Genomic DNA, 14,223 nt, shown 5'->3' on the forward strand with positions numbered 1-14,223 from the left:
GAAATATGCCCTCCCTCATTGACTGGCTGAACTCCATTTTCTGCTACTAATGCAGAAATCACTCCGGGTCCCCAGCATAATGATTTACGATGAATCTGTGTCAATGTTGAACTCGGCAAACCCCACGTAATCCATCTTGCAGATATACCTACCCGCCCCACCTTGCCTGCTCTCACCCGCCCGTCCCTTGCTTTAGCAATGGGAAGGTAAGGAATGCGTCTCCCTCTCTCTCTCCGTCTATAAGTGTTGAATCCATTACAGGCCTGATGTGTAATCACAGAGGACCTCTGTGCCCCCTCATACTGTAATTACCTGGATACAGATACTCCCTCACTCCATCCCCTAGAGCTGCTCAAAGCCAAGAACTCTGTTAACCAGCATGCAGTGCTTTCGGCCTGCCTATCTGGGTGGCGATGTGAAGATATATTTGAGAGATGGGGCCTGTGAGAAAAAAAATCATGGATAAAATTGCATTTAAGTAATGGGATTTTGACCTTGCAGTGTGTAATGGCCATAGTTCACCTCAGAGATTGAATCATGCACAGAGCAAATCAAAGCCTGCTTGCACCTCGATAAACTGACTGCCAAGACCCCCCCCCACCCCTAGCCCCCCACCACCACATATGGAAATCTTTTGAGGAGTGTACTCGCAGCATGACTGCACCGTGAAATCAACCCCGGGTGTCTCTCTTTGTCTCTTTTACATGGTGACATCGCTGTTGCTGCTGACAAACATTATCTTGTGTGTGATCATGTGCATAGTGTCAACCCCCCCCCCCCCGCCCCCCAAACACCACCACACTACTCCCTCCTTTCAAAATAAGTCAAAGTGGAGCCGGCTGTGTAGACACAGTAGGCTGTCACACTGTGTCAAGCGTCGGTGTCAGCGTTGCATCTGTTGCAGTCACATCTCAGAAGACACAAGGAAACGTCTCTCTGTTGACTTCATCTGTTTGTTTGGCATCCTGCCTGATTGCTGGAGTGTGTGGTGGAGAAGAGAAGCGCCGGCTCAGTCGGTGCACACGCTGCCAACAGGGCCTAATCCTCCTCTTGCCCAGAAAAGAAGGGAAACAGGCCCCAAACAAACAAGCATCTCTGTTTGTGGCTTTTCTTGGCTCACACACACACACACACACACACACACACAAAACACTGCAGAAATCCATGCATTCTCAGTCTTTAAGATTCAAAGGCTTTATTGTTATATGCACAACAACTTCAGCGTGGCAATGGAAACCTTAAGTCCCAGACTCCTCCTGGAATATAACATACAAAGCAAGGAAATAAAGCAAGTGACATAACGGTGCAAGTGCAATGCAGGAATGAGTCAACTTTATTCATGTAAAATAGAATAAGATCAAACTGAATGCAAGATACAGTGCAGTATAATGAAATACAGTTTATTGTTTAATGTATACATATATGGACTATTAGCTGCTATAAACATATGTAAGTCATGACACTTCATAGAGCTCCTCTCAGGACTTCAACCGTCTTATTGATCTTGGGATAAAACCGAGCATAGTATTGAATACATTCTATATATATATATATTTAAAAAAACAGTCCTTTACCACACTATTGTTTAAAGTTAAGTTTTGTTTCATATTCATCAGTAACTTGAAACTTTAGCTTCCTGCTAACCACATTTGTTTTTTGTTACAGCGTAAAACCTTTTGCATGAACTCCTGTGAAAAAGGGAAATGGCTGCAGGACAGAATATCTGTAATTATCTCTAACAAGCGTATTCCTTAGCGGGCTACCATTCTAATAGAAATGCAAAAGTTGGCCCGCGTTGGCCTTCGCGTCTGCTTTAATGGCCAGGCGAAAGAGTTGCGGTGTCGCTTTGAACAGCAAGAAGTGGCACCTGTACCTGATCAAACCTTCAAAGATTTCACACACCGGTCCACACAGAATGAGTAGTACTTAATAAGTAAGGCTTTTTGAAGCTGACCGTGACACCGGCTGAACCCTGACGCCCTCACATGATTAATAGCATTATGGTAAGTCCTTTTTTCTCTCTCTAAGTAAAGGATTGTTTGAGGCTGTCTGATCAAAACATTCAACTTTTTTATTGGTCCGACTGTCAAAGGAGGCAGACTTTGTGTTGGGCGGTTTGTATTTCATCTGTCTGGATGATCAGATCTTCTATGATCAGAATGAAGCCTGTTACTGCATGATTAGCGTTTCAATGCAAACAAACACCCTATTCCTCACCGAGCGGGGGGTTGAATAATGACTGACTTTCTGCTTGCATAGCTGCACATCTGGACTTTGGAGTGAGAAGAGCGCACATAATCACTTGCAAATGTTCACACGAAAGCACCAGACTTCATAAATATGTATCCTCGAATGAAAAAAGAGAAAAGCGAGTGATTGACGATGAATAGTGACGTTTAAAAACAGCCCACTCGTAGGGTTATCCTAATAACGTGGCCTGTGCGATTGTGAAATCCACATGTGGAGAAGACGCCTGCGCCACAGCTTTCAATGGAATTCAAAATGGCTTCCGCCGGCTCCTGGAAGAATACAAAATCAGAAGTGACATCCATCTGTGGTTAATTTAACGTTATTGATAATCAGCCAGAGTCACCAGGACAGAAACTGTGTTTGACCCATCATTCAGGCTCATTGCTCTGCCATATGTCTATGTTTTGAGGATTTTTGAATGTCTGGTTTAAAACTAAGGTCTAAATGTAAAGAGCACTTGATATGAGGGACATAAATACTCACACATTGATGCACTCAAACGCATGCCAGCACCGTGTCTGCCTCCAATTAGCTGCCTCTCCATTTCTCCAGCATCACAACACATGGAACAAACACATCTCACATGATGACATTTTACACTGTGGGAGTGAGTTATGACATGCTACTTTACATTACATACATGCCACTCAGGCTCAGAGGCGTTGACTTATCAGGCTATATTGAGACAATTGATGCAATGTTGTATGTTCGTGACAGAGATGACTGGTAGCTGCTTATGTCATCTGATCCGTGAGGCGCACACTTAGTAAGAAACGCTGGTGATCACTGCAACTGTGAATTAGCAGCTTAATGCCTCAATATAGCTGCTTTGTTTTTCAAATTTCATATAATCCCATTAACTGAATGAATTAGATATTTGCAAATGTTGTACTCCTTAAAGTTTGGTGTCTTCTTTCGTCCTTCGCTGCCTTTGTTGATAATCACAAATGTCAGACTGTTTGGATTTCTATGATCCTTTGCAGATTTGTGATTAGCATAAACCATAAGCCAAGCTAAAGCGACACTGGCTAAAATCACAGTGGGATCCTTATTTGTTAAGGCGTGACGCCTCATAGCCTGTGTGTCCTGCTTTGAGCTTGCTCACATGGTGTCAGCACGTACCCCTGAGTCCTGTTAGCGAAACCCCCGGAGTTGAGGAAGATAACATTTTACCAAAAGACACGCGCAGCCAGCCACATGAACACAAACGCACAAATGATACACAAACCAAGCACAATTATGCTCCCATATTCATGTCTTGATTCACACATATGCAGGCACACACACTTCCCTGCACGCTCCTCCAAAGTCCACAAACATACCTATTTCTTGATTAATTGGATGCCCTGCCTAAGCTTCCCAGATTAGGCTTTGACATAGGTTATAATTAAATAAGACAAATTCAGGAAGTGTATGAAATCTCTCATTTCATGAACAGAAATGTGAGTTTTAATTTACCTCATGCCGAGACGAGCTGTGGTCACCTGCAGAGAGCCAATTCACTGTGCACGGCTCAGCGCATGGTGTCTGGCTTGGACAGAATGCGTCGTTAAAATAAACCCCCAATGCCAATTTATGGAACAGCGGTCAAATATTTATCCAGTTGATGAGCTGGGCTGTGTGTTCCTCCCTGACAATAATTAAAGACAAACCCCGGCGAAAGGTGAGCAGCAGCCATGACATCACTTCACAAAGGCTGCCTGATTTTGAATAGTGGACAATACAAAAGTGCTCTGATGTGTTATTTCTCAGTTCTTGACTTGCATGATAAGTAGAAAAGAGGTTGATGGATGATCCTGCTATGGATGTTTTTTTCCTAGTAGCAAGTGGGTAAACATCCTAAATGTCAAAGTAGCGGCTTATCCAAACTGATTTAACCTCCTCAACAAAAATGCACATGTTAGGTTTGGAAATAAATGGGTTTGCTTTGTTGATGTGAACCTTTTACCTCCACTGAAACACCCCCTCTTGCTCAACATGACGCAGTGGAATATCAGGCTAATTCTCTCGCAAAAAAGAGGAGTATATTCCCCATCATCCACTGCTCACAGATGGGACTTCAAAGATGTGAGAATGAGCCTAGTTTGCCCTAATTCCCTATATGCTACATCCTCAGTGGAAGCTATTGAGATGTAGACATGAATGGGTGTGAATGGGGCGCTGGGGTGTGTGCTGTGGGAAGGGCCTGTTGTGAGAGCTGGGGTTTTCTCAGATAGGGATCACAGCCTGAGGTGCTGCGTGTGTCCAATGAACAGTACTCAGCACCCTGGGATAACAATGAGAGCTGAGCAGTTCTGAAAATCAATAAACTGCTGGAGCTTTTCGTGGTCTCCTTCATAGAGAAATAACAGCATGCCAGAGTCGATCTGTGTCTCTTTTTTTCCCCCCCTCTCTCTTTTTCCACTGTCTTTCTCTTCAGCTCTTGTTTTTACACAAACACAAGTGAGAAAAAAAAATGACAGGGAAGAAAGTCGAAAATGTGTGGTATTGCGCTCATACGGTAAACTCGTTTGCATTTCATCTTTATGCGTTTCTATACATGTTTCAGTTAAATATGCCCTTATAAATGTCACATCTAATCCATGGACTCACAGCATTAATGTGAAGATTGGAAGACGTGCATGGAAACAAGTCAGGATGGGAGAAAAGGGGGATTTTGTAAATCTCCCATCAAAGTTGTCTAATTATGTTAATCAAGAATTCTCCAAATGTCAGCATTGCTGGAGAGGATGAGATTTGGAGAGAGTGTTCTGTAAATGATGGACCAACCAAATGAGTTGGACCACAATGATAGTAATGACATTAATTAATTAAAGTTGGACATACAAAAGAGGCAGGCTTAAATCACAGGCACACTTCAAGAGTGAACACATGAATTAATATCAAGAATCAATTTGTTGCAAGATAAATGTTTTCTTACGCTGAATCAGCACAGATTTCGCTCAGCGTTTATGGAGTTTTCCTCCAGAATGAGAAATCCACCATCTGTAGAGGCACATCCACTAGAACTGGCTGATAGAACTAAGCATGTGTGTGAAACATTTTTTCCCAACCTTTTAATTAATAAAATGTAGCAAAATCCTTCAAATGTTATGTCTGAGCATATGTTCTGCATATCGAATGTTAAACAGAATTGCCAGATTAGCTGCAAGACACGCTAGCATTAAGACCAATTTGACTTCAAAACAAAGCCCTAATGCATGAACCTTTAGAAGGAGGAGTTTAACATTTCGGGAAATACGCTTTTTCACATTTGAGATCACTGTTAGATTAAAAAAAATTGACACTTTAGACGTTATATATGTCCTATACATATCATTGTTTTGCAGGGGTTATGTGCTAGCCAATTTCTCTGCGCTTGTTCTAGCAAGTGGATTTACTTTTAAACACATTTCATATATGCTTCATATTGACTGTACAGACATGGCAATGAAAGCTAATAAGTGTTGTTGCTGGTAGTTTTTAACTTTGAACAGAGCTTGATGTGGTCACTAGTATTCATGCTAAGCCAAGCTAGCAATAACACAGAGCTAGCTTACATTAGCTGGTTGTAGCTTTACCATTTGTGTTCATCTAAAACATTAGAGTGGTATGAAACTTGATATGCTTGGCTTTCAAGTAGTTACATTTCAGAGAAACCATGCCATTGTTTTGATTGACAATTATTCCAGGACATATTTGTCAGAACAATTTCCAATTTAGCGCAGATGCTAACAATTTAGCAAGCTAGCAGGCAGGTTATACAATGCAGGAAATGCGGTGATTATCCAACCTCACAGAGGACAGTGATGAAGCTGTTGGATGCCATAGAAAACTATCCTTTACTTTAATAGGCTATTAACGTATTTCGCACTTAAGAATTAACTTCCTAACCTCAGCCAATTCTATACTTTTTATCCTAATAAAGTGTCCAGTTCTGTTAAGGTGTAAATAGATGAGTATCTTCACTCGAAATGATCAAATATATTTTATAAGTCAAGATGTTTCTGGGATATAAAAAATAAAACACAAAGTTATTGACCTATTCAAAATAATGTATTTCTGTGCAGAGTGAAACATGCTAGTCTAAAGCGTCATGGTTGTGTGTACGGTAGCACACATTAAAAACAATCGAGCTGTTTATTGTGTTTGCATAATTAGATCTTTGACAGCGGGAGGCATTTTCCTCTGATTCTCTAATTTGATAGTGAATCGTCTCATCACCATGTCGCAGGTTAGCCACATAGGGAGAACATTAATCTAATCTAACACTTCATTCAAAACTCCAGGGGATCACCGCTAAGTGTTGCAATTTCCGACTATTAAATTAATGTTGTTGTTTGTTTCATGACGGAACAAATAGGATATGCTTGATGAATCACTTCTGTCGCTGAGCAGAAAATTGGACAATTTAAATGATGTGCTGCAGTGGTTGTAGCATTATTAATATACCTGGTGCAATATTGGATAACTAGCAGACTTTAATTTAAATATAGTGTTGTCACTTAATATAATATATCTACTTGATGAAGTGGATCATATTGAGCCTTGGAGCTTTTTATGATATATGATCATACTGAAGACACATTAATAATTTGTGGATCTGTTGCCAGGATACCGTTGTAATTTGTGATTACTGTCTGCATATAATACATATGATTTAAGCTCTTGGTACATGCATTTTAAATGTAACTGAATGAGATAACATGAAAATTAAAAATGTTTATGTTCTAATGTCAAAACTTGTGTGTGTTTCCAAACAGTCTGTAAAGTCTCAACCTTTCTTTAGGACACATATACACACTGTTGTTTAATTCCCATAACAGCACAGAACTCTCTAGAATGGGCTTGAGACAGAACAAAACATTACACCCCATTTGCATGTCATTAGGAAAATGGAAAGCCACCTCCCCCTGTGGGTTTAACCCCTTATAAATATATTTAAATATATAAATATCATGAATACATTAATTGAGATTGCCCTCACAACACAACCACTAAAAGCACGCCACTGTGGAGCTGCTTTGTCTCTCTCGGGAGAGGTCATGCGTGCAAATGGCTCCATACACACCTGGACACATGCACATACACACACAAACAAAAAAAGCATGATGACTCCTCCACACAACTTATCCCTGACCTTCTCATAAACACACACAAAGAGCCTCACACTCCACCCTCTATAAAATAGTCACACACACATACTTCCTCACCACCCACACCTCTCACAGAATCCTAGCTCTGACTTTACAACACAGGCTGTCTCTCTCCGCGTCTTTTGCTGCTTTCCCCCCTTTTCTCTCTGGCTTTTTCTCTCTGTTTTCATGGATCAGCGGAGAGAGCAATTACATCAGCGTCGGTCTGGCGGCCTGGAGATGAAGAGCTGTGTGGCTGTGGGCAAACACCTGGCCACGGTTAGAGGAGCAGAGCAGGAGGAGGAGATGCAGTGCAGACAGATGTGCTGCAGGTTCTCTGGACTGTGGGGAGGCCTTGAAGCACAGTGTGTGTTGGGGGGTTGAGTTTTGATGGAGAGCATTGAAGCACAAACGTGAGAACCCACAAGATGTGTGCGTGTGTGTGCCTATTTGTAAATCATGTGTGAGTGTGGTTGAATCAGTGAAGCCCTAAAACAACCCCCATCACAAGCAGTTAACATTACAATCCTTCACAGCAGTCAAAACTCTGCACCAGCAAAGTTTCAGGCTATCCATTCAGCATGTGTCTGCCTTTCTACTTATTGACACAGTCACAGACATTTGCATTACAAAAGGACACTGTTTGAAAATATGCACAAAACATGTCATCTCTGATTGAACTTCAAAAATGCTTCAAACATGGCCAAAAAAACTGCACCGAACGTAAAGAGGACAATAGAGTGTAAAACGCCATTTCCTCTTTTCTTTTGTTGAGGGATATTACATTTTTGGGAGGAAAAGAGACAGAAAGAGGGAAAGTGTGCCATGACATGAAACAAACAGGAATAAAAGAAAGTGAGTAGGGAGGGAGGGAGTGATGTTGCGTGAGGATCACAGCGCTGCTCTTTGACCTCAGTATAACCTCCAGGAGACCTGAGACAGACATGTGGTTGCCATCTGGCCTGGCTTACCGTTATATTATACCAGCTGAATTATTCTTAAATGTTACTATTAGATCATGCTGCTACGGATGATTAAGCTTACGTTTTGTTTATGTCTCAACTTGGTTTAACTCTCTTGAAGTGTTAAATATGAAAAAACAACAACACTGTATATGCTTTTTAATCTTAGTGGTTTAATAAATCAAAGCAAATAACCATATGTTGTTTTACCTTCTACACTTTCAACTAATATACTGCTTGCAATCAACAATATTTACTAAAGGTATGACAACCCTAAAGTATCTTTCAAATGTACTGTTACTTAATATATACTTTCCAAGCAAAGTTCTTAATGCTCCATTATGTTAATATGAGGAAAACAGTTACTTATCAAACAAAGTTTCAACATGCAAAACACAAGAGGTTTCTAGGATGTTTGTTTAAAGTTAAACTGTAAAAAAAAGTTTCCATATGAAGAATCGGAGCTATACTTTTTGCTATACATGGTGTTGTCGTTTCTTTCCCACTTGGCAGCTAACCTGTGTTTACACACGCATGTTTAAAACTGACATCTTAAGCTGACTGTAAGCTTACTGTAAGTGGCACTTAAGATGGAGCAGAGTTGAGATCTTGTGCAGACCCAATGCAGTAAGCAGCACAAATTAAAACGACAGCTTCTACATTCACAGAGACAAACATGCATGTGTTCTATCTAGAGGACGTGCAGTGTAAACCACAGCCTCTCTTTTCTTACATTGTTGCTGGCAGTGGTGAATGGGAGTCTGCTGCTACACAATCACCTCCAGACTTTTTAAATCTAGGTTGTTATCAAGCAACCTAAAAATACAGAGATGGTGTGTTTTATAACCTGCTGTTTAAGTGCACAAGCTAAGACATGCAACAATGCGACGCAGATGCTAAGGCTGAGCAGAGGCGAACCCCAGCTGGGATAAAAAAAAAGTTTGAGCTGCAGGCCCACAGCACTGCTAGCGGGGGGGGGGCAGGCAAACACTGGTTGTATTAGTAGCTCGACTGTTAAAAGACAAGTCACTGAGCTTCAACATAGACAGATGAGTAGAATATCATCAAATATAGACGTATGTACAACCACATACCAAGAGAAACAAGAGAATAATTGACTATGTTGGTAATTAAAATGTGAAAGTTGTGTCTTCAGAAAATATACAGCGAGTTGATTATTAGACCAAACAATAGTATTAGTGTCAAAGGAGGCTTTCATATGTCTTTCACTGAGGAGAAGCTTAAGACTAACAACTCTTGAATGAAGGATTATGTCAAATCTATTTTGTAACCTTCCTTATATCTGTGCCTGGACAAAATCTTATTTGTTAGACCTGCAATCTTCAACCTCGTGGTTTGGTTTATGGTTTCAGCTATGAGAGGTTACACAGAAAGGGGTTTGCTTTTCCAAGTCCAATCAATGTAATTATCACAGGTGGACACCAATCAAGGTATAGAAACATCTCAAAATGAATCTTAAACAACGTTTGCATGATGATTTAACATAAAGAAGTGTGAAAAAAGAAAAAGGGGTCTAAATACTTTCTGAAAGCACTGTATAAGTATGGATTGTAATATGAAATACATATTACAAACAGAAAAACACCCCATATCTTTGTGTTCATATCAAGTAGAAAAGAGTTTCTTTATCTACAGATACGACAATGGAGCTTTGAAGATTTACAATTTAGTCTGAAAATTAAATATTGTCCCAGCTGTTGGTGATTATGCAGCTGGAATGGCGAGGTCTGTTTATAAAAGATTTGCCGCAGCTGCAGCTTGGATTGTAGATCTAGATAATGCAGCTCTACCCGGGGATGCTGATCTTTGTTCTCCGCAGCTCTAACCGACTCACAGGCACTTGTTGCAGACGAGCCGCAGCACGCCTCCTAGCCAATTAACAGTAAAATCAACCCAAACAGATTTCCAATTGATAAATCTTTAATGATACCAGGGATTTTACACAAATGCACACTTGACAGTGCTAATTTAAAGCAAATAGCAAGCTTGATTAAAAATTCCCCAGGCACCGTGGGGGGAGATAAATGTTTGAATAATTTATCAGATTTAATTGACACGACTGCGATGTTGTAAACAGAAATGTTTTGATGTTCGTAATGCATTTTGACACGATGAGATTTTGGGCCGGTTCCAAAGAGGAGAGCGGTGGAATTTGAAAACAAGTGGGGAGAGATTCAATTGGGTGGGGGTGGAGGGGGTACTCTGGAAAAGAGGCAAGGAGAAAGAGGAGGCAGAGAAACCCTTAATATTCTCTATTTTACATATTATTCCAGATCAGGCTGCCTGTACAAGCACTACTGGGTATTTTATGTGCGAGGCTGTGAGTGAAAGTGATCAGCAAACACAATGATACACAAGCCTGGGAGCCAGCCTGAGGCTACAGCGCTGTGGATTGACCCCAACAATGTGACACTAAACAAGGATGTAAATACTGCGAGAACGGAGGGGGAGGAAAGCGGGGAATTCTAAGGCCGAGCACATACGGTGCAATGCACACAAAAACAGGTGATGGTAAAACAGGGCCACCTTGACATATTCCATAGGATCATGTCCCACTGGGGACCGAGCAGGGGTTACACGGCCGGCAGGTGTGGGGCCACAACTCGTCCGATAAGACACTGATCTGCATGTGCCTGCCTGCTCTCCTGTCCCTGGTAAACATCTCGGTTATCTGCAAACAAACAGAGTTTACTAGCGACTACGAATGAATACATCAAATTTTGATGGAACTGCCGTGTTGGGCTCGGGATGCATCTCCGCCATGATACAATGTACACCAGAATACATGAATAGCCAACAAGGAAGGGCCCTCGCTGTTTGTAGGGGGTAATGTTGACTGAATTTTTAAAGATGTTATTTTGATTTGACACGACTGCTGGCTCAGTGGAGTTCCGAGGGGGGGAGATAGAAGACAGCCGGAGAAAGAGAAATGCAAGGCGGTGTGCGTCTGGGGAAGGACCGGGGTAAACAGCGGTGGGAGAAGCTAGAGAGGACGGAGACAAAAGACAATCAGCTGGTAAGGGATGGAATCACCATATTGACTGTCATGGGGACAGCCTGTATAGAAGAAGGGAGGAGGGGGGGAGGCAGATACCAGTAGATAAACAGATCCGAAGATGACAGGCTGCACCGTGACAATCCTACACATAAAAGCACTAACACACAAAGACACCCAGATGCATTGAAACAGATGTCAGCATTTCACACAGCAAAATAAAGTCACCCAGACTGCCTGCAGGTAATGTAAGTAATTGGCACCATTTGTTTTTTCTTACACCTTCAATTCACGGTGACAATAAAAGTCAAAAAGCCGCACTGTATACTGCACACACAACGCAAAAAGGGGGCTAGGAGCGAAGCTGACATTACAACACATGCGTTTATGTTGCCTGACAATGTATCGCTTCCACATCAAAGGAAGCCTCACCTTTTGCAAAGCGAGCGCGGGTGGAATAAGCGGAGGCCCCCCGCCTTATTAACTCCCAATCAATAAACATGCAGTTGGTGGCAAGGTAATCAGGAAACACTGGCAAATGGCCTGACAATGTATCAAAGCAGACGCTCCGAGGCAACGGCACAAACTCTAACAAGCATTTTATTACCGGTAGCTGTTACTGACATTAGTCAAAAACCAAGAGAGATAAAATAGAATAAGGAATGCAGCGTGGCTGGATGAGAGGGGCCCTCGGCTGAGAGTGTGCACCTCATGCGTTTGATAGCCACACGCCTCCTCTTTGATATGATAACAAATATAAATTGTTTAAAAACATCAAATGCAGCGTGCGAGGAGTAGACTTGCTGTGACGGATGTCTGGTGTAGAGGGTGATGAAGAATCTTGTCCACAGACACAGGACAATTGTTTATTTGATGCTCAGGATGTGTTCAAAGGATAATAATGCAAGCAATTTTTGTCAGGAACAAAACTACTCTGCAAAAATAGCTTTACAGTTTGTTTATGGTGGCAGTTGTGTCACGTGATGCAATACATATTCAGATCCTTGAATTAAAGGTGGGGTAGGTAATTTTGGAGAAACCAGCTCGAGTGCGCTAGAATTTGAAAATACACAACCGGAACAAATCTGCCACTTCCTTATAGAGCCCCTCCTCCAACACACACGAACGCGCACATGACCAATGAGGGCACGAGATAAGTTTGTGCACAGGCAGGTAGGCCATCCAGTTATTTTAGCCGGGCCGGCTAAAATGATTGGTAGTGCTTTTTACAGTATTACGGCTTCCACAGATGACATTTTTTATGGATTTTTTGTCAAAGCACTTCAGATATTCATTGCTATCGGGATGTTAAGAGCATTCCATGGAATATAACAAAAAGTGTATCTCGAGCCGGTTTCTCAAACTTACCTACCCCACCTTTAAGTACAAAGTTACAGTATTTATAAAAAGTTGAAGGCATTCACATTTCTATTTATATAAAAGTACAGACAAAATGTACTAAAAAGTACCAAAGGACAGACAAATAAACGTAGTTGCTTTCTTGCTGAAATGTATACAAGCATACTGATACCTCACTGTTTGTATGGTTGATAGGGCTAAAGCCTGTAGCTTGATAGGAAAATACTTAAAAAAGGAGGAAACCGCTATAGCCTGGCTCCGTCAAAAGCTAACACAAACCCCTCTAAAACAAGCACCACTAAAGCTTATAATTCACACATTACATATTATTAGTTTAATATTTACAAAAGCCAAAGAGTTAAAACAACACACTGTGGTGTTTTGAGAGGAAGTGTTTATGCTCAACTAAGCTAGCATAAATGTAGCTTCACAAAACTGTCAACATATTCCATATAATCTGTCAAGTAGCCTATACATTTTGGAGAAAAACTTAAATATTTCCATCAGTAGCATATAAAGTGTAACAAGAAATATAGATAGAAAATACTTAATCGTGTACTAGACTACAGTGTGCTTAGCTTATTTTCCCCACTGCTAAAGTCTACGTTATTGGAGTCGTCTGTGGACATACTCGTACGGTTTGGGAGGCTTGTTCGTTGTTCGTTCACCCTGAGGACAACACACAGGTGAAGAAGTGAAATTGAAACGCACTCCTCCCTTTGGCTAATTTGTTTGTTTCGTTCTGGGGCATAGCTGATATTAAAAGTAGATCCTGAGCGTCGCGCTAGTGGGGGAAGGAGGGATGGAGGGAGCCGGGGAAACAGGGAGTCAAGGCGGCAGGAAGGGAGGGAGGGAGGTGTGAGTTTACAAGCCCCAGGTACGGTGAATGGGTGAGTGAGAAGATGCAGAAAAGAAGGCAGTGAGGGAGAGAAAAAAAAAATCTCATCCAAATAACTTTCACCCTGTGGGCACTAAAATGCAAATCAGAGATCAAAGAGGTTTGGAATGGAAAACTAGCGAGATTGGGAGAGAATATCATCAAGCCGGGGTTATATATGTATGTTCAGGATGTGAGAGAGACATGCTGGACCCAGGTAATGGAGCTGACCTGTACTTGAACACTGCCCCCCACCGCCACTATAATTTCCCAGCATGCCTTCTCCCAGGATCATAGCATGTACAGTACACTGGAAAGTAATTTAGTTTCTCCTTGCAGTACTTTTCCTCCCTTTCTGTTCCTCTCTGTTTATATAGCCTTTTCATCAGGCAGTGTATGTGCAGTTTACACAGACACAAGGCTCCTCTCAAAGCGGTGGCGAATTCCCCTCTTACATGTTGACACTGAAGTGATGTCTGGCAGCTACAGTGGCCTGTTGGCATGTCGCATCCACACAGAGAGACACTTTTTGTCCCCCCCGCCCCCGCCCCCTTGGCCATAGCACACTGCGGATCCAAGAAAACAGATTAGTATCAGGAAGGAAAGTGAGGCGTTCACAGAACAACAAGCAGCGCTGGAATGTGC

Source organism: Trematomus bernacchii, unplaced genomic scaffold (assembly GCF_902827165.1).
Source record: "Trematomus bernacchii unplaced genomic scaffold, fTreBer1.1, whole genome shotgun sequence".
Classification (NCBI taxonomy): domain Eukaryota; kingdom Metazoa; phylum Chordata; class Actinopteri; order Perciformes; family Nototheniidae; genus Trematomus; species Trematomus bernacchii.